General features: G+C 38.8%; 1 protein-coding gene across 3 annotated transcripts in view; it reads left to right on the top strand.

Annotated features, from left to right (window-relative positions):
* sash1b (SAM and SH3 domain containing 1b) overlaps positions 1 to 22,704 on the top strand; it is a 59,420-nt gene that overhangs the window by 2,216 nt on the left and 34,500 nt on the right. The gene's annotated exons all lie outside the window — the stretch shown is intronic.

Here is a 22,704-nt window from a genome sequence, read left to right as displayed (position 1 = left end):
AAGGAGCCATACCAATTTGCTTTCAAATTCACTGTAGTGTTCAATAAACCATTGGTGCTTAAATTCAGGATATCAACCTGTGGGACCTCAATGAGAGCTTGTCATGTAACAGAACAGAGCGTTCAATGGACTTGTCCCATGCTTTTGTTCCCAGCCAGGGCTGAGCTTCTGCTCTGCTTCTTATCAGCACATTTATCAGAGTGGCTTGTCTCTGGTGACAGATGGCTGTAAATGGCTTTATTGGGGTTTGAGCATTACCCCAGTGAGCCATTTAAACTTCACTTTGAATGCCAAATACATCCAGCGCACACCGATCCTCATTATTTCTCACAATGACCATGTTTGCAATGTGCTGTTTTGATTTCATCCTACTTTTGATGGCTTTTATTGTAGAAGACATTATAAAAAGCAATCACAGAGACATCCAAATCTGTTTTAATTAGCTGAGATCTGTTGACAGATGAGTGTTTTTATTAGGTTGAAATGGCAGAGTAAAGAGTTCCTCTGGCAGTTTTTATGATTTTCTGGATCGAGTTGGCCATGGGAATGAAACTAAATGCTGGTCTGGGGTTTGTCTGTGTCCTACTGTCTTTTTTGGGGACAGTAGGACACTACATTAATCATATGCAGAATGTTCTTAGTGGTGTGTTTGACTACACATCTCCACATCTGTGTCCTCCTGTCATAAAAATGAAGCGTGTCACAGTTCAGGAATCCTTTGTCTTCTACTTAAGGACCCAGCATGTAACAGAATGATGGTAGCTTCAGATTAAGCTCATCCTTAATTAAAGTCATGTTTTCCCGATTAAGGAGAAGAAATATCTATATAATACCCTTCACACACTATTAACATTTTGTCATGCATTTGATTAAAGCCATATTCAGACAGTATTGTAACTCTGGGTTTTCTTTACTTACACAGGTCCATATAAATGTAGCACTGTGTCAGCATTTTAAAACTCGTATTGAACTTTTCCCGGGAATCACCCACACACTGGCTTGCTCAGTTGTGATGCCATGATGTGAGACAGAAACAGATGCCTATTAAAATGTTGTAAATATACTGTTTGAAGTTGTTTGGTTTGGGAGTATTTTAACATTTTGTGCTATATCGCTATATTATGTTGCTTTTTGTATGTAGCATCTGTGACCAATTTTCATATGCAATATATTAAGTAATATCTGAACACAAATTTTATTGTTACTCTTCATTCTTCCGCCAGAGATCATCAATGGCATGATAACTCAGGAGAGAATGGTTGAATGCTTGTAGGATTTATCTGGAATTATCACTTTAACCAACAGATGGACTGATTAGATTTTGGATTTGATCCAAACATGTTCAAGGCCAGAGCTGTCTGAAATTTCTTCAATAGATTTCTTCCTGTTTGATGTATATTTTAAGGGTGTTTCAAGAATAGAAATTTGCAACTGCAATGTGTTGGCAGTGGGGGTATTTCTGATGGCACTGTTGGCATTGAGCTCTGCTTGTCGTTTATATTAGAGAACAAAAACCTACATGGTTCCTGTGTTTCGTTTTATGCATAATTTAAGAAAAAAAAACACAACACGTATTCAGGTCATGCATAAAGTTGGTATAGAAAGATGCATAAAGGCATTCAATGAAGGGATGGAGTTCTCTATCTATTATGGTCTACAGAATGTAAATTCAGTGATGATAATAATATCGAGAGCATTATGCAGTCTAACTCCGTTTTTATTTCGATTGTCATATCCTCTGTCTAGTCTCACTAGCCGTAATGATAATGTGTTTGTTTTATTTGTAAGCTGTGGGTTGCTGTTTAGCGTGTTCTGTAAACAATGATTTTGGAGCCGTCTGCAACACCAACATCAAAGTACTGGAGTGACATGCAGGGCTTTTCTCTGACAGTTTGTTTCCTCAGTAAGAAAAAGAGTGAGCTCCTTCTGTGTTTCTTGCTTAGCTTCTAAACCGTCATTGATCTAAACAACACCATACAGATTTGTCTGTTGTGATGTGATTTTGGAAAAAAAAAAAAGTCTGGAGGCTCCTCTTTAAAGTTCCAGCCTCGTACTGCTGAGAAAGTGCAGGCTCACTTCTGTTTAATCTTCAGAAAAGTTTCAGACTTTACCAAGCTGCTAAGTGCTGGAAAACACTGCACTTTGTAACCCATATCTGACCTTTTATTTTATTTGAACTTGGGGAGTTGATTTGTATTAGTCTGGTATATTTCAAATTGTGAGTTCTTTAAGCTTTTGCACAGTAATGGAAGCAGAAACATTTTAGAAAATGACTTGCATGGAAAGGACAAACCACTAACATTTTGATCTAGTATGGAGCATTGTTGTTAAATCTGAACAAATATGTTGCACTGTCAGCTTGGCCAACAGCTCAGTGATGAAGATGAAGAATAGCAGGAGTGTTTCTCTCAGCTGCTCTTTCATGTTCTTATCTGATCAGCCAATCACACGGCTGCAGCACAGCGCATAAATCATGCAGATACAGGTAGTGTCAGATTCCTCTTCTGGTCTTCTGCTGTTGTAGTCCATCTGTCTTGTGCTTTCTAGGATGTCTTTTTAGTCACCACAGTTGTAAAGGTTGCTTATTTTAGTTAACATAGACTTCCTGTCAGTTCAAATCCCAGGAAAAACTTCAGAAATACTCAAGCCATCCTGTCTGTTACATGTAATAATCCCGAAGCCACTGATATCCCATTTTCCCCCATTATTGTGTTTAATGTGAACAGTAACTGTATTTCTTGACCTTTAGCTTTTAATGAGCCTTTATCATGATTTTATGCTTTGTGCTGCCTTCACATGGATGGCTGATTGGATGACAGTACAGGTGTAGAGGTATTCCTAATAAAGTGACCATGACTGTACGGTGGGTGAAGTCATATTTAAGTTGTTTCTCACTGCAGGCAGTTTCATGTGAATGGTGAAAACCATTGATAAGGTCTTCATGTCTATGTCTAGCACCAGAGCACATAAGTTAATATCTATAATATTAGGGGAAATCTAGAATGTAGGGAAACCATGCAGTTAAATACCTGAAACTATGTTGCGAGTGCAAACTGGAATAAATTCTCCTGGTATAATCTGCTAAGAAGTTGAACTGTGTCTCAATGGCAATGCTAAAATAAGCTCACTGCCTTCGCTGCAACACAAAAGTTGTTATGTGTCTTTGACCTTATTAGTTGTATTTCCAGTAATATTTCCCTAAAATAACTTTGCCATGATTTTCAACATTGACCAAATAAAAAAACCTGTTAAAGCTGCCACTTGTACTATCTGATAATTGATGTGATATATTAGCTGTCTCTTGGTTTAGTTTCACTGGAACTCCAAAGTGGTATAGTTAGGCTTTGTAAAGTAATATAGACTTTGACATGGAAAAGAGGTCCATGCTTAAGAGCGTGTTGCTGTGAGAGGGGAAAAATCACTAGCACTGTTTCAATACAATTTAAATACACTGTTTTTCACAGTTCACTGTTTTTCACCAAAACCGGGACTACAGGCTTTAACGTGGACTCCTCAGTTTGAATGTTTGTGGTTATGGCTGTTGAAAAATTTTACAGTGGCTAAGTCCCACACGGAAATGTTTAATATGTATGCAGTTCATTTGACTTTTCAGTTAAACAGTCATGCAAATGTTGCCCATAGTCTGCCTGGATTTGCATAATTACCAGGTAAGACCTGTGCTACCATCCGGAAAAACACAAGAATGAAAGCTATCTGAAATTGTGTAAAGAATATCACAAAAAAGTATTCTTTCAAATTGTACATAGATGTAATAGTTGTAGCCAAATGAAACCTTTAGCTTTGCAATTCTGTATAAGGTGTTTAAGGGTTACCTCATAAAGACAAACCAGACAAAAAAACGCCTTTACGTTGCTTGGTTTTGCCTCTAAATCCTGAGTGTACCTGTCCACTCCTGAGTAATTACGATAATCACTTCAACGAACCGAAATCATCTTTTTAGTAGTATTACATTATGACTCCACAGTGGTTAAATGTAAGTTGGTTTTTAAATGGTTTGGACTGGGTTTTATTGGTTTGTAAGTGTTTGTAGACATGATTTAAATCTCATTAATGCAAATGCTTTCAACAGACAAACACATCTGCCAAGGCAAGCACTTGTGCCATTGCTTGAATGAGTGAGGGTGCTTTCAAATCCTAAAAGGGAAACTAGGCCTCAGTGATCAACTATAGAGCTCGTATAATCTCCCAAATCTGGCAAACGAGGGCAGAGGTGTTTTTATATAGCTGTTGCATGATACTTGACTGTGTAGCTTAAAAATGAATGCTCAGCAGTGATCTTATAGGACAACGGTGTACATCCAGTGTGCTATATTAGACCGTTTTGTTTTGACCTTTGAGAAATTAACTGTCGTACAGTGTTATTTGTGGGATAACAGCTTTCCCCTCTACACCGACAGACTACGAGAGAAGAGTGTGCGCACTAGTAATTATCTCCTTAGTAGTGACATGACTCTCCATCATCAAGTAAACACTGGGTCCAGGTTGGCTGACTGCCATGCAGGCCAGCATTAGGACGTGGCCCAGATCAGCCAGCACAGACTCATCCCTGGAGGAATGCATTGTACAGCTCGGCTCACGCCAAATCCGGTCATAATGCTGAGGCTTGCTCACTGCAGCTATTTCTACTAATCGGTACTTGGACCCAGATTTTCTCTCTTCCTGTGTTACAGATCTAACAGAGCTATGAATGCTAAAACATATTCCAAAACCTGTTGAAACTTTTATCACTTTGTTCCTCTTCTTCACTGTAAGACTAACAAACTGGTCTGTATGTCTGATAGAATTCCCAAACTTTTACAAAGGAGTAAATACAGGAGAAAAGCTTGATCATCTTATCTACAACTGTCTTTCTGTATTTCACTGTTCATCTGTCCCTAATAAATAAAAAAAAAACTTCCTGTTTCCTTCTCTGCTTTCTTGACAACATTTTTAACCAAATCCTTTGGACATGACCAGAGTTTTTGTTTTGCATTACTCTCCTTAAGGGAATCAGTAATTTTGGCCCAGATTTGCAAAACAGATTGCACAACTTTATTTCGAACTAACCCTTTTTTCCTAAGGTAATATGATATGATGGTACTTGTTTGGAAGCTCACTTTTTCTCCAGCCAGTGTGATTTTTGCACTTGACATTAGACACATGAGACATTGTGCACTTTCCACGGAGATGACAAGCCAGCACAATGCCCAAAATGCGCTTTTCCGCCGAATTCACATGTAAATATTTGCCTTTGTTGCTTTGAGGCAAGTCTCTCTGGGGAAGTGTCTTGTCATACAAAACCCCTGATGTGACAAATTCCTGCTGCTGCCGCCAAAACAATAGGCCACACTGTCATCTGCACAGTACCAGGCGCCTTTTTGGTGATTCCCAGCCTGCGCTTCTCCTCCTCTGCCGTCAGGATGAGCTGCGGCAGCAGGCGGCTTCGGGCAGTGGGGGCTCGAGAAAAGCTCTAAAGGCTTTGCACAGCTTCAGCACCTCAAAGACGACAGCTGCCTCTGTGTGGTGAGCCTGAAAGCTCTTTTCATACGGTTTCTTTAACGTCAGGATTGGCTTTCAGCATAGCACTTTGTGCTGCACTAGAGCGAAACTTTTGCTCAGATTGCTTTCCAGAGGTTTGCCACTTCTGTGTCAGATCATTTTATGACAGTAGCCACCTTTGGTACACGCAAAGTCATTTACACCACTGATTTATGACACTTTCCTGCTTTTGAACCAGAGGAAACACTTGAGTGTAATTGTAAAGTCAGTGGCAGTTCTCTTTAATGGATCAACCTTGTACCGGTGTGAAGGGCATGGCTGTAAACAGTGGAGATGTACGTGCTAAGGTTTGACACATTTGCACCCAGTTCCATACCCGCTGGTGTGAAGACCTTTTCTCATGGATGCTTAAGACTATCTTGAGTTGTTCAGCTGCACCTAATCTGTGTTTTGTGTGTGTGTTCTTAATAGGGGTGGGGAGGGGGTGTTCTCTCACTCATTTTACCCACCTCACCAGCTTTAATTCTGCTGGATAGACCATGTAACCATGACAACACAAATGCCTGGATCTGTCTATATTATTGAGCCTGGGGGCTGGCAGAACGGGCTGCTGTTCTGTTGCACTTACTTTCACTGCAGATGCTGGAATTGTGTTCGTAGCTGTAAATTTACAGTTATTCCACAGTCTAGGGTCACCTTTTATCCAACTGTTTCAACTACCACTGTCCTCAGTGCATTGTGACCTGTTTTGGCAAGGAAGTGTTTATACCTTTAAGTTATTACACGCTCACAGCAAGCAGCTTCGTATATATACCAGTCCTCTAATCAGCTTCTCCCCAAAAGCTCAGACTGGGTAAATCAAGTCTGTCTAGCAGGCAGACAGTCCTGTCTCACACCTTCACAGCACGCTAGCCCTTAAATCAGCCACCTGGCCTCTTTAGTGTAACACGTCCCCACACCCCGGCACACAATAACGTCCACACCTATTCGCTCTGTCCTATTAAAAAAGAAGCCTTATTCTCACATCTTGATGTGATTTACTTGGCTATTGTCCATTTCTGATGCTGGTGTTTGTCTTGTGAATCATGGAAGTGTGGAATTGTGACTACATTTTTGAGTAAATTAAATAAATCTGTAGCATAATTTCAGGAAGTATGTTGTAATTGTTGTCAAAAATTGCAGCAATTAAAAAGATTTATTAAATATGAATAATCCAATATGAAGTCCCAGGCATGTGTAACGTCCTACAGACAAGAGAAACAAGACTGATTTTTTTTTTTGGGACTCATTTTCAACAGGGGCAGTTTAGGGAGACAGGGATTTGGTGATATTTACACTGCACATTCATTAAAAGTAAAAGGCCAAAGAGAGCTGTCGGGCTTAGGACCTGCTGTCTGAGGGCTAAAATGAGCATCTGCACCATGCAAAAGATTAATCTGGACATTAGGGCCTCAGAGCATGGTCTCGTCTAGACTGCTCATGAATGTTTTTTTTTCGGGATAGGATGAGTATACCTTGTAGATGTTTTATGTTATGCCTTGTCAGGATGCTAAAATAATATTTTTGATTATATGATTATAAAGCTTTTATAAAGCTATGGTGGGTTTTTTTGTATAATTGCTCTGTTGTGTCAGAATATCTGATTTATATACATATACTTGATCATTCCTGGACTAATGTGCATGTGCAACATTCTTTGTGTTTGTTTGAGACTTTGTGTGTTTAGCCTGAATTAAATCTCAGGAGAGATAGCAGGCTCTTGCAAAAATATAAAGGCTCAGTTATAGCCGTGATGCATTTGAGGCTTTCAAAACTGGCCAAAATATACCAGCCTATTTTTAGCCCCAGTATGTTCTTCACAAACAAACAAAAATGATCTGCATGTCTTCTACGTTGTGATCCTTGTACGTGTTATCGTCTTCTTTCCCTGGTTCTCTTTGCGGTGTCTGAGATTGAGTACATCCTGTAGCCTGTCTGCCTTGGAACAATGTTCAAACAGGTCCTGGAGTTTAGATAGTGTGCGATGAATTTCAATCAGCTGGGAAGAATGGCTGGGCTCGTTGCCCCATCGCAGCCACATGCTAGTCACAGGGCTTCTAATTGAGCCTGAAAGACTTGAAAGGAATGCAGTCCCATGCTTTATTCTTCAAGGGCCTGAGAGCACTACAGAGGGATGTAATTTGTGTTGCTAGGGGGTGCGAGTGGGCCAAAGCGTGTGCAGTAAATATGTCGCTGAACGTGACAAAAGAAGGGAAACAGTGTTGTGCATCTCCAAGTGTGCATGAAGTGTGTGTGTGTGTGTGTTAATGGTCTGGCTTAATGCGGTTCACTGAGTGTCAAGTACCTGCTTCGTTGAGTTCCTGTCATTCAGGCTTTCGTCTCCCACGCCGCAGCCATGCTCTCACCACCTGTCAGTCCTGCAGCTCCTCGTCATGACCTCTAAACTTCCCCATCCAGCCTGGACGGGTCATAGAAAGGCCTCGCTGCTGCCGCTTGGCGATGCTACTCTAACCATTAGTCATGGTCTTTAGCTTAGTTTCTGGGAGAAGCTATTTTTATTTGTGTGCTAGATGAACCATAAAACAGAATTAGACTTCCAACCGAGATGATATGCTACAGGAGTTAGGGGACATCACTGTGTGTTAAATACCCTTAGGCTTATGCATTTATCTCTAACTTTTATGGATGGAATATATATGTTGTGCTTTCTGAATGCAAAATTTATCCATCATGAGGGATAGTATTCATATCTTAATGCTATTTTTCACTTCTTGTTGGGTCCAAAATATCATATTTTTTACAGATTGACACAAATAATCAAAGGTTTTTTAAGAGCTGTAAATGTGTGGTGAATAGATGTTTGGGGTGCTAGCAGATGGCTCAAACTCATGCATAATGCAGAGGATTTATGGCCTTTTTGGAGTGTGTCATTTGCCAGGAGGCTCTTCTCAGACTGCTTTTCTCTATCTGAAACACATGTTTCATGTGACCGGAGGTGTTCATTGGCCTGCATTGCTTTCATCACTATAGCAGGAGTATCCAAGTAAACCTTGTAAAGGTCCAGTTACATAAAATTCAGTGCTTAAAAGTAGGGTCTATTCTAGCAGCTAATATAACTGAATGGTGATTATGGTTACGTCTTTACATTAATGATTATACAGTGGATATAAATAATATGCATATTTTTTATGGCAATTACTAAGACATTTGGAAGAAGCTGTGTTTTGTTTTGCAGAGACTGGTACTTTTATTCCATTTAAGCAACTCCTACTGCAGTATTTTCTAACATGCATAGCTGGTTGTATTTCCCACAATATTAAAAGATTAGTCATTTAAACTGCAACTCGGAGCAGGAATACTGAGGAAGAATGACTCAAATGTGTTCGGCAGTTCAGTGCAAGCAAGAAACCTGTACACTCCCAAGTTAATAAACATAGCCTTTCATAGGCCAGCAAGCTTTTTATCTGACCACCTGTATCAAAGTAAAAATCTTCCACTCATGCAAATTCTTCTCCCATCGCACAGCACTACAAGAAACAGACGCGGAACAGTTGTTTTGAAATTGAGGCCCAAAATGAACACATACTTTTCTATGCATTTGTCATTAAATATTTCATTTTAGTCATTGTTTCTTTTAACCAGTCATGTTGAGAGTTTAATAATCTGACCACAAAGGGTAAATATGTCTATACACTTACTGGGCACTTTATTAGAAACGCCTGTACACCAGCTCATTTTTGCAGTTCTCTAATCAGCCAGTCATGTGGCATTATGGTTGTTGGTGTCAAACAGGCTGGCTTGAGTATTTGTGAAACTGCTGATCTCCTGAAATTTTAGCACACAAACGTCTCTAGAGTTTACACAGAAAAAAAAGGGGGGGGGGAATTGAGTGACAGCTCTTTGCATGGAAATGCCTTGATGATAAGAGAGGGGAAAGGAAATTGACCAGAATTTTCTGAAATGCTAAAACCAGACAATCTGACACCAACAACTATGCCTCGGTTAAAGTCACAGAGCTCAGCTTCCTTCTGGTGTTTGATGTGAATGATATCTCTACCTATTTCTGCATGATTTTTGCATTGAGGCTGCCACAGAAAGCTGATTCTGTACTGTAAACCTTCACATTTCCTCAGCATGTAACCAAAGAAGGTTTTTACTCTAAGGCTGGAGAAGCTGAGAATCAATGGGGAGCTCTTCACACACAACATTTATTAGCAACAGCTTTCTAAGCCCTTTGAATAGCTCCTATTGGCTTTTTTTTCTTGTGCTCCAGACCCAGAATAAAAAAGGACTGGTCACAAGGTTAAGGCTGAGAGCTCTGAGTGTTTACAGATGGAGCAGATTTGGTGGTGTGCATCCTTCTGAGATCATTGTGAAGCTGAGTATCATTCAAGGATATGAGTATTGAATAAGAAATAAATGGCTACAGCCATGTCAGTAGCTTTTCTTTAAAAGAAATCCATACTAAACTATTTGAAGCATCGGTCAGTGTCTATCACTTTCATCACTCAGGCAAAGCTCAGTCTTGTGCTGCTTGAATTTTATGAACGACTAGCCTAGGAAAGGTTATTTTATGATTAAAATGTATATTTGGAAATGAATGTTTCATTAGTTTTCACACCCTGATAATAGTCAGAAGTTCTGACTGATGTCGATGGCAGCAAACCAATTAAAATGTTCAAAACCAGGAACTTGAACTAGTATCTTTTAAGAAGGATGTGGGGTTAAACAAATAACTACATTTATTGCTTTAATAGTTTATACTTTGTTAGTGAAATTTCAGCCACATTCGTCAGATTTGCTGCTACCATTACCTAGTTCTGTTAACTGTAAAACTACAAGTAACTATTTTGTTTCAGTTTTAGCAGTTAGTCTTAAATGGATTTTATTTAATGTGTAATATTTATGTATTAACAATTTTATCTTGTCAAATTTCCAGCTCACCTTTTGTTGTTTGTACATTTCACTGATTATTTATTCTCTACTCTGTGTTTCAGCTAGCATGCTAACATTACCTGTCTAATGGTTACAGGTGTACATAACACTTTTTGAATACAAATTAGGATTTGTTCATAGATTGAGGGTTTACACACAATAACTACTCCATTCTAGCATTTTTTCCCTAAAACATTACAGTGCTCCTTTTGTCTAATCCTCATGTAGCTAGTACCTGATATCTCAGTTATATTTATGTCCTCAGTTGAGATATTTTGGCTGCATCCCGAGCCATTCTAAATAGTAAGTCAGTTTTAACCTTATGTTACAAAATGCAAGTTGCTTTTTTATTTGCTTTAAGCTGTAAATTCAGTCAGTTTTCTGTGCTGCATTTATTTCCAATACTATATTTATAATGATTTCTTTAAGGAGAATCGACCAGACAGAGCTAATTATAATTCAAATTTATGTCCCAGCAGTTTTTCAATTATAACTATCAAATATTATTAGAGTATTCGATGTCGTGTCATTTAACACTATGCTGTTTTGTTTTGTTTTGAAATGTGTCAACAATATTAGTCTGGACAAAATGTCAAGTATTATTGCTTTGATTTATATATGAAGGAGCATAATTCTGTGTTAAAGCCTGTGAGTTTGTACCTTTATAATTTCACAGTACATTCTATAGTTTCCTTATAGAAAACACACAGAAAAAGAACTGCTTTCTGTCAGATTTAATATGCACCTTGTTATATTTATCCATGCATGGAATTTGTGACATTGTCAACTGCTCGGAATTCTCATCATCACAAACCGTCACCTTTTAATCATGTATAAACTCAATTCATCTGTAGTCGTCACTATGAGCTTCTTTTCTCCTTTGATTTGATGCTGAATTGCTGTTATTGTGTAGCGCTGAGAGTTTCTGAAGAGGAGTGAGTGTGTGGGGGTTGGGGGAGCTGCACAAAAAGCAAACGCTATGTCCATGTGTCAGACAATAGAGGACACGTCAGAATGTTCAGTCGGAATTTTAAATCAACATTTGTTAATGTGATTTAGTTTTAAGGAACATGAATTTAGAAAGTTCAGTAATTGTACAGAAATGGCTGGCACCCACTGTACAAAATCACAAGAAAGCTTTCCGTCGATTTCTGTACACACACACACTTATCTGTGACAAATCAGGACATTGTTATACATATTTATTTCTGATCCTTTGTCCCAATATACAAAAATAAATAAATAAATGACATACCTTATATAACACCATATGTTATACCTTGTTCTTTTTTCTACACACTTTGGACGTTTTGTTCCTGAGAGCAAGTACATGAACAAGCAAAAAAGGATGCTAATGCATTAAGCATTAAGCGTGTGTTGAAGTTTATCATGTTGTAGAAGCTCACACATCCAAGTTATTTTGCTCTTGATTTCTAATGAAGAAGATTACAGTTCAAACCACAGTTCTTTATATGGAGCACTGTGATAACAGGTTTGTTCCTTAAATAGCTAGCCTGCTATTTCCTCACCTTTCTCACTGAGGAACAGTTATTTAAAGACACAGGAAATAAGCAGAGGATGACTTAAACGCTGAAAAATATAACAACACGAAAAGTGTACTTTCATGTGGTATTTGTGTTTTATTCTTCATGTCAGGTTTGACAGAATAGAGATGATGTGCTTTTCTTGAGCCACTGAGCTTTGGTGCTTGTCGACTCCACAGGTCATGTGATGGATGCATGTCGTGCGTTGCTAATGCAGGGTGACAGTTGGGATAGGAGAGAATGTCTCAGATGTAATGTGACACTGGCGTAGGAATCTATGCAGCTTAAACTTTAGACTCTGCACATCTGTTTGATTTATTTAACGACTTTGCTGAATTGAGTATGTGATTGGGTCTCATCAGAGGCGTATGTGTTGTGTTATGTAAAGGAATAGACAGTGCTTTCAGTGAAAAGTAGCTAGAGGAAACTATTTAGACAGTCAAAATTCAAACAAACACCGTGTTCAGTGTTCACTTAAAAGCCACACCCTCAAAAACAAAGGCATGGGCTAGAAGCACTGAATGTCGATGCAGGAAGCAGAACCTTCTGAATTGCAGGGCTCCTTGTATCGATTGGTGTAATATTGATGGGGTTTTTTTTCCCTCTCATTTACAGAGCCGGTGATACAACAGGGAGTTAAGTTTTGCTATGAAGTCAAAAGATTAATTAACAGAGGCAGAAGTTTGTTAAAGTATCAGAAGTCATTCTGAGCAGTATGCAGACATTTGGGGAAATTGGGCTTGAAATACAGTAGAGTGGTGTTTTTTACTTCGTCTCCAAAATAAATACTATGCTCACACTAGGCGTTGAATTTCATATTGTTAAACGACACCGCTGCTTATATAAAATAGTAATCAACAGCTAACCGAAGTAAATTCTTTTCTCTTGTTTGGCTTCAGGACCATATGGACCACTTCCCATTGGCACATGTGGAAATGAGGCTGTTAGAAGTATTGCGAGCTCAGGTTTGCCATGGTGCAGTACAAGATTAATTTAATTTAACCCAGCTCTGCCACATGTGATTGCTTAGAGGTGAAAACACTTCATTAGCACTGATTTTTCTGCTCGCTGGAGCAGCTGGTGTCTATTCTGTTTCTGCACTCTATCTACTGCCAACTTTATTTCCCCTTATTCACTGCCCATATCCTAAATTGGTTATGTTTACATAGAAGATTGTGCACACTGTAATGTTGACAGGATTTACAGTCTGTGGTCACCACTGTATAAAAGTGATGTCTGGATGTGAATTGAGCTGAAGAGCCTCAGGGCTTTGGTTGCTGTGCAGTTCTGAGGTATGTGGTGATTGTGGAAGTGCACAATGTAACTATTGCAACTGTGATCATCAGCATTGTTCTTGGAGATCTAGCTCTAATCCAATACACCTGCACCAGATTGGCAGTCTATTTGATTACCTGAATCAGCTCTGTTAGCTTGGGACTGAAACGGAAAGATTGATCCTTCCTCCACGTCCATGTAGGAAAAAAAGTATAGCTTCAGTAATGATATTTTAGGCCAGAGCTCACCATGCGCTTTGTGATGAAAGTGTTAGAAAAAATTGCAGCTAACTCAGTTGACATTTTAGCTGTCTAACTCACTTGAATGTCTGGAGGACACTGAGGGATGAAAGGGAATTTCAAACAGATACAGAAGCCTTATCAATCAAACCAAGGGGTGGGAAGAAACACAAAACTGCTATTTATTAAACCATATTCAAGTTTTAGATCATGATCAAACTCAGCATGTGTTTATTAGGTAAAATATTTGGATGTCAACAAAATGATTTTGTTTAAAATTTCAACCTTACATTTGCAATTCAGTCGATCTTATTAATTTGGATAAGCCTACTGACACAAAATAAGCTCTGTGTGCATTAATGATATCCTTAAAACAAGTCTTTATTTATTTAAAAATAGGGCTGTGCCTGGTTACAGTGAACTAGGTTACCATGGTAACGTGGCACCCATGACGATCCAAATTACACCAGATCCCACCAAAGACAAACAACAACCAGTGAAGCGGAACTAAAGCAAGATCAGCAACATCTGCAACTGTCTCTGTATGTTGTACTAATAACTGCTGTCATTTCTCAGCTCATCTCAGTTACGTTAATGGATTGCATTTTTTTAATTTTTGCATTTCATCCCAAACCTTTTAAGTGGGCTTGAGGTCCTGTGGGAACAGTCTGGAGATGTACTGCATGGGTGCGATGGTCAGGTGTCCACAAGGTTTGGCCCTTTAGTGTAGATGTAGAGTTGTAGAGCTAATACACCTACTGGCATTTCTGGAAGTAGGAGGAACCTAGAAACTCACACTGACAGATGCGGAAAATGGAAAACTCTCTACATACAGTTACCTGAGCTCAGGATTTAAGCAGAGACACAGAGGCTGTGCAGAATAGCTGACTGAGATGCCTATGTTTAGACTTTTCTGATTGCTTAATAAGTGAATAAGTTATTACAGAGCTGGTTGCATCTTTTGTGGCAAAAGCTATCAGGAATATACCTAAAAATATGACCATTTTTGTAATATTAACAAAGAAAAGAAAAACAAATGTAACTGTAACTGTTTTGCTCATGTTATTAAATGTCTAGCAGCAATCCATGCATGTTTAGCTGTACTAAATTATTCACAAACCTATTTTTAGTAGCTAAATAAAACTAGGCAGCAGGGGCAGATCTACAGGGTGTCAAGGTGTCTGTGCCAAATCTAATGCAGCCCCTGCCACCCTGATTTTCAGCCCTGATTAAGCACAAAGTCTTAATACTCAAAACAGTTAAAACTTGTGAAAGTAACAACAAAATATAGCTGGAGGCTCTTTGGGGGTGTGAGAGGAAACAGTGAAGCACACATACACACACACACACACACACACACACATACTGGTTTGATGCTCTGAATCTAGGGAACAATCCTAAATAGTTTTTATGCTCTACCTGACCACCAAGCATGGATAATCCATTTTAAGTGCTACAAGGGCCATACACACATACACACACAATGTACTGTGTGTGTGTGTGCATGTGTGTTGTGTGTGAGTGAGATCATCTCATCACCTACAGTATGTAAATGCTTCAGTGTTGGGACTTTTTTAATACCACATGAAAGCTGATGTTTGCTTTCTCTCCCTTTCTGCTCATTATTGTTTTTAACTTTGTATGTAATTTTTACATGTGGTGTATATTAACATTGTGAACTCCAGATGTTGCCAGGTCAAGAGCCATGTTGTACTAAATCATGATGCGAGGAAAATCAGTGTCGTTTCAGTATTCGACCTGCTCATATATCGTCAAATAGAAATAACGGGTAACTGTTCTGTTGCATTTGAAGATCTGACAGAAATAGGAGACATTTACTCTTGTGTGTTTTTTATTATTTTTTTTATTTTTGCAAAATATATAAAAAAGAAATTAGATGGTTTGCATTTTATCCACTTTATTTAAATATGTTTAAGTGAGTAACAATGTTCTGTTACAGATGGCAACTTAATTCATGAGACACTTCATTTGTGATTGATTTTCAGTTTGGTTTTGCTTCGTTTCTTCTGATGTCATCTTGTCAGTACATTCTTGTGGTTTTCAGAAGAGATATTTGGCAGACGTCAAGAACGTTTTTGTGGTGCTTGCACATTCTGTGGCATAAACAAAGGCTCAGGCTCCTTCGGTGTCTTGTAAACAGCAGAATGTCTCTGCCTTCTCAACCGTTCATGGTGCAGAGATGCATGTAGTCAGCTGTATAAATTGACTCGGTCTGACACAGACCTTGCTGAAGAATAAGAAAGCATGGTTGCGTTAGGGGAAAAAACACAAGAGCATAATCATCTTGCAAAATAACTACCAATTAATTTAGGTTGGGGGAAAAGGGGTTGTAGAGCATTTATCTTGCAGCTATTATTTTGCTAATGTTGACCTGAAACACTGTTCGTTATACCCACGCTGACATGTCCTTTAGCTGTGCAATCTGGGATCAATTAATGTAAGTGTCTGGAAACTCAGCTGTGTCTTTATTTGAAGAATTTTTGAAAACCCTTAATGTGTCCCCTCATGAACGTGTTGCTGTTTAGCTAGAAAGCTACAAAAATACCAATCATGTGTCAAACACTCTCATCTCCATTTACAGCTGTTTTGGAAGATCATCTCGACCAAATCAGAGCTCAATCAGCCTTAGGTTAGCGTGTCATTTTAATCATCTCCCACCTCCATAGCCCAACCTCATGCTTATTTCAATTTCAGGCTTCCTAATTAAGCCAGAATGATTCCCTGTGACTTGCACAATTGCTCCAGATGTCATCCTGCACTCCTGACACAATTATGGATGTAGATGAGACGCATGACCTATTGCTTGATTTTTCATCAGCCTCATGACAGTAGTGGGATTTCCTTTCTGCTACTACATGCCCTCCACCCTTCATGGTGTGTTTGAGAATCTGAGATTATTTAACCAGCAGCTGAATAATGGATGGACTTCCTTCCACACACGTAGTGGCGACTGCTGATACACCAGCCGCTGCTACTGAGCTCAAACGGAGCGGAGTCTTATTTACTGATGGAGTCAGAGTCATTAAAAGGCAGTGTTTGTGTTGCCAGAAATGATTATCTCACAAGAGGGGATATAATGTTTTTTCCCCTCATTGGCTTTCAGTGGCATTAAAAAGAGTAGTAGGGGTGCACTAGGGTAAAATAAAAAACGGAATTAATATATAAAGGGTTGATTTCTAAAGTGGGACAAAAGCTAAAAAGCATTTTTGAAAATGTCCATATTAATAATGATGCATAAAATATTCATAATGCTTGTACTCTAGAGGTTTTGCTGCAAAACAGCAAAATTACTAAGAATGATGAAATGACGAGTTAGTAATGCGTAATTAAACAGAGCTGCAGACTAAAAATGGTGTGACACGCAGCTTATTTCTTAAAATGAACATTTTTTTTAGTAAAGCATGTCTTTTTTTTACGCAAATTTCATGTGTTTCTATGCCATCGAATGGAACAATTCCAAATGATGAATTCAGCATTAGATAGAGTCTAGCAGTCTTTATCACTTGTACTCCAATCCTATTTTACAGCATGTACGAGATAAAAGGAACTGAAATTGGAAGCTGTGATTGTGCTTGAACATGGAATTTGTCTGAATTCATGTCAGCTTTTTGAGGAAGTCTCAAAAGGATTGAGATTGACTCAATATAACTGAAGCCCCGTTCAACTAGCTCCCTGAGCTCCACTGCAGACACACACCCTTTCAGTTCACCTCTGTGTGTAGTTACATTCTGATTACAGTCGTGGGTGTATTGCCAATCACGAAGGTGAACAAATGCAAATCCAAGCAGAGGTAATGGTGGTGTGGAAAAAGCAGCTGGTAGAACAGAGAGGTGTGTGTGTGTGTGAGGATGTGCCACTCACTCGAACATGATTCATTCAGCTTCCATCCTGATGTGCACGTGTGTGTTGTGTTTGTTGTGTGTGTTGTGAGTGTGTGAGTGATTCGGAAGCCTCCATATGTTACAAATTTATTTATTTTAAATCTGAGCGTGTAATTGGTTATTTCTAGTGTGAAAATGTGTGACTTATGTGAGTGTGAGCATGAAAGGAAAATATAATTATCTTTGCAACGTGCCACTTTGTCTTGATGGCACTGACGAGCGCAGTAAGGTCTAGGATAGGATAAAGGATTAATGAGGGTCATTGGAGAAGAGAGAACTGTAGGAGGTTAATCTTTATCATCCAGCTGGCCAACTGCCCAGCCTTAACACAGCTCCAACCTGCACCATGACAGCTCAAAGCCTAACAGTGTCTGAGATCATATGCTATATACCTTTAAACTGGCAGAATGTCAGTCTACTTTTCAATCATCTTTAAAAAAAAAAATTGAAAATTGATTAAGGAAGTAATTTGAAACAGTTTTTTACAATACAGAATATCATTAAAATTTCATTGGTAATTTTTTATATTGGAAGTTGAGCTGAATAATATTCCTGATACACAGAATTGGTTAAATATTCATGAACCTAATTTGTACTTGGAAAGAGGTTTAGTTAAAACCATTAACAGTAATTATAATGTAATAAAATTAAGCTTTCAGGACATGCAGTTGAACCAAATTAGTGAATTACATGAGCTGATTTGCAGGTCAATAAGTCATCATATTAAGAAAAGCATCTGCATCTTATAGTATTTAAATTTTAAGAACACGCAGGATGTTTGTCGTGACCAGGATTATAGAAAGGAAATTGACTCTTAAATAAAGAAATCATTTTGAGACTTTTATGCAAATTTAAAGAGGTTTGTTATAATCAGAAATGATAGCTGCAGGATATTTGTTCTGAAAAGCTGTCACAACTGGATGCTAGTTTAGTAGCAGGGCACTGATCAGGGAGTCAGCCATTTTAAGGCCTGTTTCTGTCCTTTCTGTGACACTGGAATGTTTACTCACTAAAAAAATCTCAGTGTATCGCAAAAACCTGGGAGCAGGTTCATCGATGCTTACTACGTTCCCTTACTGGAAATGGCATAATTTTTTCTGAAGCATCTCGGCTTGATAAAATGGCGGATGAACCGAAGCTTCATCAACACATGTAAATAGGTTTCTTGTAGTTGTTCAAAGGATTACTTATATTAGCGACTTTTTCATTTATTTTCTGCTCTATAGACAGTTTGTTTGAATCTAACGACTTTACATGATTAATGATTTAAAAAACGACACCTCCTGCTTGAGGTATCATGACAGAAACAATGTGATGAAGCTAACAAATTGATCACATATAAAGAAGTGTTATATGTTTTTATAGTAACTGATGTCTCAATTTCTGGTGACACTCATTTCCTCATCAGTCACACAATGTGTAGTGAGCCACAGACCTGACCAGTGTACAACATACTGATTCATGACCTACTATAGGGAGCCAGAGAGCTGATTGAGGCACTCCCAATTTCTTTTATACAATTGCATGGAATAATTTCCAAGTTTTGATTAATTAAGCTTTGTAATTAAGGTGATAAATGAACGAAAAGTTTAAAGGTAAATCCTAAATGAGGACGTGTCGGATTAGCTGTCTTTTCCAATAAAAGTCCAGCGAAAACTTTGACGTCAATTTGAGGTTGAGGTTTGATGAAGGTCACATTTTGCACTGCAGTTCATTCTTGTGGCCTCTAGCAGACAGTCAGAAATGTAGAGAGTAATGTTTCCATTGTTCATTTCCTTTTTATTTTTTCCTCACTGAGCCCCACGCATGTCATATGTCAGTATCTCCACCCTTCCTGTTCATCCAGACTGTTGGTCTCAGCCTCATTGGTGCAGCAGATGGGAGCCTGGACTCGTAGTTGGCCACAGATGAACGACTCACTATTGACAGATATCAACATCCAACAGAGTGTCAGTACAGTGCAGGGCAATCTAGTTAGTCTGTGGTGGGGTCTGACACTCTTTTGAAGACAATATATTACATCAGCAGTATTTCAATGTTTTGCTAAGAACATTCTGGACTTTTGTTGCAAGGTAACAATGCATCTCTTCTTGGCCATTGTTACATAAAGTAGTAAAGAGTTGTGAGGTAACGTAAAGTGTCAGACAGGTTCTCATAATTTCTCAAGACTCCTGTGGCCATAGTACACATTTCAATGGTACATTTTACCTCAGATTCTTGTCGTGCTGTGTCTTTGAAAGTGCGCTTCAGTGCTACAGGACATGGATAAAAGTGCCTGCAAGAAGCATTAACTATTCATGGAAATACATCCCCACTAATGGGACCTACAACTATTTCAATTATTGATGCTCTAATTGACAGTGCTGGATTTCTCTCCCCAAGGGAGAGGCTGGATTTGCTTGTATGACATTGTTCGTTGTCCCTCTGTGCTGGACTCAGCAGCTTTGAGTCCAGCCTCACAGCGCTCATTTGTCTCCAGTTTGTGATTATAAATCTGAACACTCGATCCTTTATAAATGTCAAACATGTCTCTCTCCTCTGCAGGATTGTGAGGAGCAGCAGTGTGTATGATGTAGTGCCAGGCGTTGGGTAGCATGGGGGGATGTTGGCACATCACTGCTTTAATTGGTGATAAATGAACGCTTTTCAGCAGTTAAGACTGCACTCGGTCCCTAAGGGAGGTTTATCTCACACCAGCACAAATTAAACAATTAGAAACAGTCTCCAGCTTACGTAAGACGTGAACTATGCTCTAATGTGTCAGGTCAGTCTCTCAAGTGTCACATCAGAGTGGCTTAGTTATCAGTTATCTCTATCTACTAAGCGCAGTCTCCGGCTGCTTTCAGTAACTTACTTCTATTAAACGTCACTGAAAATAAAAGTGCTGTTATTGACTTATGTATCCAATTACAGGATCCTGTGTGAACAGTTTCCTTCTGGTGCTTCTCCCAAACAGATTGGTAACAAATGCATCTTCGAGGCTACCTGTATTCCCGCAAAGCATGTGTCATTTTCCTTTTATAAAAAATCCACCTCTGGAAAGTAGGTGGAGATTGTCTGGAGAATATTGAGCAGTGATTTGATATTTCTATGCTGTCTGTAATAGAAACCTTTGAGTTCACAACATTAACAATGTAAACAGCGTCTAAACCTAAACAGATGCAACATGGTGCAAAAAATGACATTTTAGCAATTCAGAATCTTGAATTATATTATTTTAAATAATTTTTTTTTATTCTGCTCAAATTGCTCTAAATTGGTGTCCTGTGACCAAATTTTTTCCTTGTAGTGAGACATGATCACACAAACCAAATAACTACAGAGTGTATGCAGAGCCAAACTTACAAACAAATGCGACTTTTCTCTATCGTAAATTTAAGTAGTCTTGCCAATTGAAATCCACAAATCAGAAGTATTACCAGTAAATGATCAATTCTAAAGGTAAAAGTTTATATTGAAATCATATCCCTACAGTGCATCAGTGTCAGCACTGGCCAGAAATGTATTCACTTCACATTTGCTGCCATCTGTTTGTGAAGAAAACACCTGGGACTACTTCATTTGAGTGCATCAACCTGGACAAATATGTGGAAGAGGATATTGCACAAGGGGAAAAACTGCCACCTTTTTTGGGTGAGGGTCAAGTCAAGTGGCTTTATTGGCATTTCAATCTTATACAGTAGATCTGGTACAGTACACAATGAAATGAAACAGTATTTCATGGTCCTCCAGTACCATGATACTACATGAGACTAGACAGTATGGTGCAAGAGACTACACAGGACTACTCTACTATTGTTAGTCCATTTCATTGACCTGATATCTGGTCATGGTGTCTGTCTTTACTTGGTCATGCTAGTTTGTTCCATCTAGGTATGCAAAATAAATTATAAACTCCTGCTAGCTTAATGTTGACCTGAAAGACAGTTTCCTTCTCTTTTCTTCTTCTTCTTCTTCTTCTTCTTCTTCTTCTTCTTCTTCTTCTTCTTCTTCTTCTTCTTCTTCTTCTTCTTCTTCTTCTTCTTCTTCTTCTTCTTCTTCTTCTTCTTCTTCTTCTTCTTCTTCTTCTTCTTCTTCTTCTTCTTCTTCTTCTTCTTCTTCTTCTTCTTCTAAATCTTCTTCTTCTTCTTCTTCTTCTTCTTCTAAATCTTCTTCATCTTCTAAATCTTCTAAATCTTCTTCATCTTCTAAATCTTCTTCTTCTTCTTCTTCTAAATCTTCTTCTTCTAAATCTTCTAAATCTTCTTCTTCTAAATCTTCTTCTTCTCCTCAGACACATGCAGTCCTTGAATAAAAATGCCATTGTGAAATGCCAATAATAGGAACATAGACATTCACTTTTGGTTGGCATGGGAGGACATTTTGCTATATCAGCAACACCAATTTCTATTCAATCTGGTCTGTTCTGCTACACCGCCTGCCAATTCAGTCTCGGTCTCGCTTCAGGCTCTCTCCTGACTGTCAATAGTACAATAAAAGCCTGTCATGTAGTTCAGCATGCAGGAATCACAGTGAGAACAAAGTAACCAGAGGGTACTGTTTTATTCAAAAATACAATGTAGCCCAAACACAACCATAAAGCAGTCTAAAAAACCGAAGACCAAGTGTACATGTTATATCTGTGGGTTATATAAGGTTTTTAGTATATGTTTCAGTATATTATGTTTTATCTCAATTTTCCCCACTATTTGCTAAACTTTGCATCTGATCCCTGGATGTTGTTGAATGTTAATTGTATTCATATTTTATGCTTTATATGGCACTGCACATTACACATCCCATGGCAGTTAAGAGAAAAGTTTAGTTTGGTTCATTTTTCGAGATGGAGAGTCAGTTTCAATCTGATTAAAATCACTTTAAATCTGTCCTAACCCCAAAGCTTGGCATATCACACACAGAAATGGAAATGATTAAGTTTACCCTTTGAGGTCTAAAAGCAGGCTCTGATGTGTCTGTTTAGATTGTAGGTGAAGGCTCTGTCATGAATTTCACTGCAGGCAGTTCAATGAATATCTCGATTAGCATAAATAACCACACGATGATTTGTTTTTTCCCCTCCTGAGCCTGTGCTCTTTGCCTGAAGTGATGAGCTGATGCATTGTGGGCACTCATTAGCTCGGTGACAGTGTGGAAGCAGCTGGGGGAAGGGAAGCTGGTTGGCCTTGGCGCGTCCATGAGCACCAGGGGCACACACGAAGCCAGACGGTGGCCCTGTGCTGCTTCTGCCAGCTGGCTGTGTTCTCACAGAGCAGTATGCACGCTTGTGACAGATAGTATTCCAGTGGCCTGGAGTTCCCTTTTCACCTTCTG

The sequence above is a fragment of the Tachysurus vachellii genome, chromosome 10 (assembly GCF_030014155.1).
Source record: "Tachysurus vachellii isolate PV-2020 chromosome 10, HZAU_Pvac_v1, whole genome shotgun sequence".
In the NCBI taxonomy this organism is placed as follows: domain Eukaryota; kingdom Metazoa; phylum Chordata; class Actinopteri; order Siluriformes; family Bagridae; genus Tachysurus; species Tachysurus vachellii.
The sequence above is the reverse complement of the archived record's forward strand: the minus strand, read 5'-3'. Positions and strand labels throughout refer to the sequence as shown.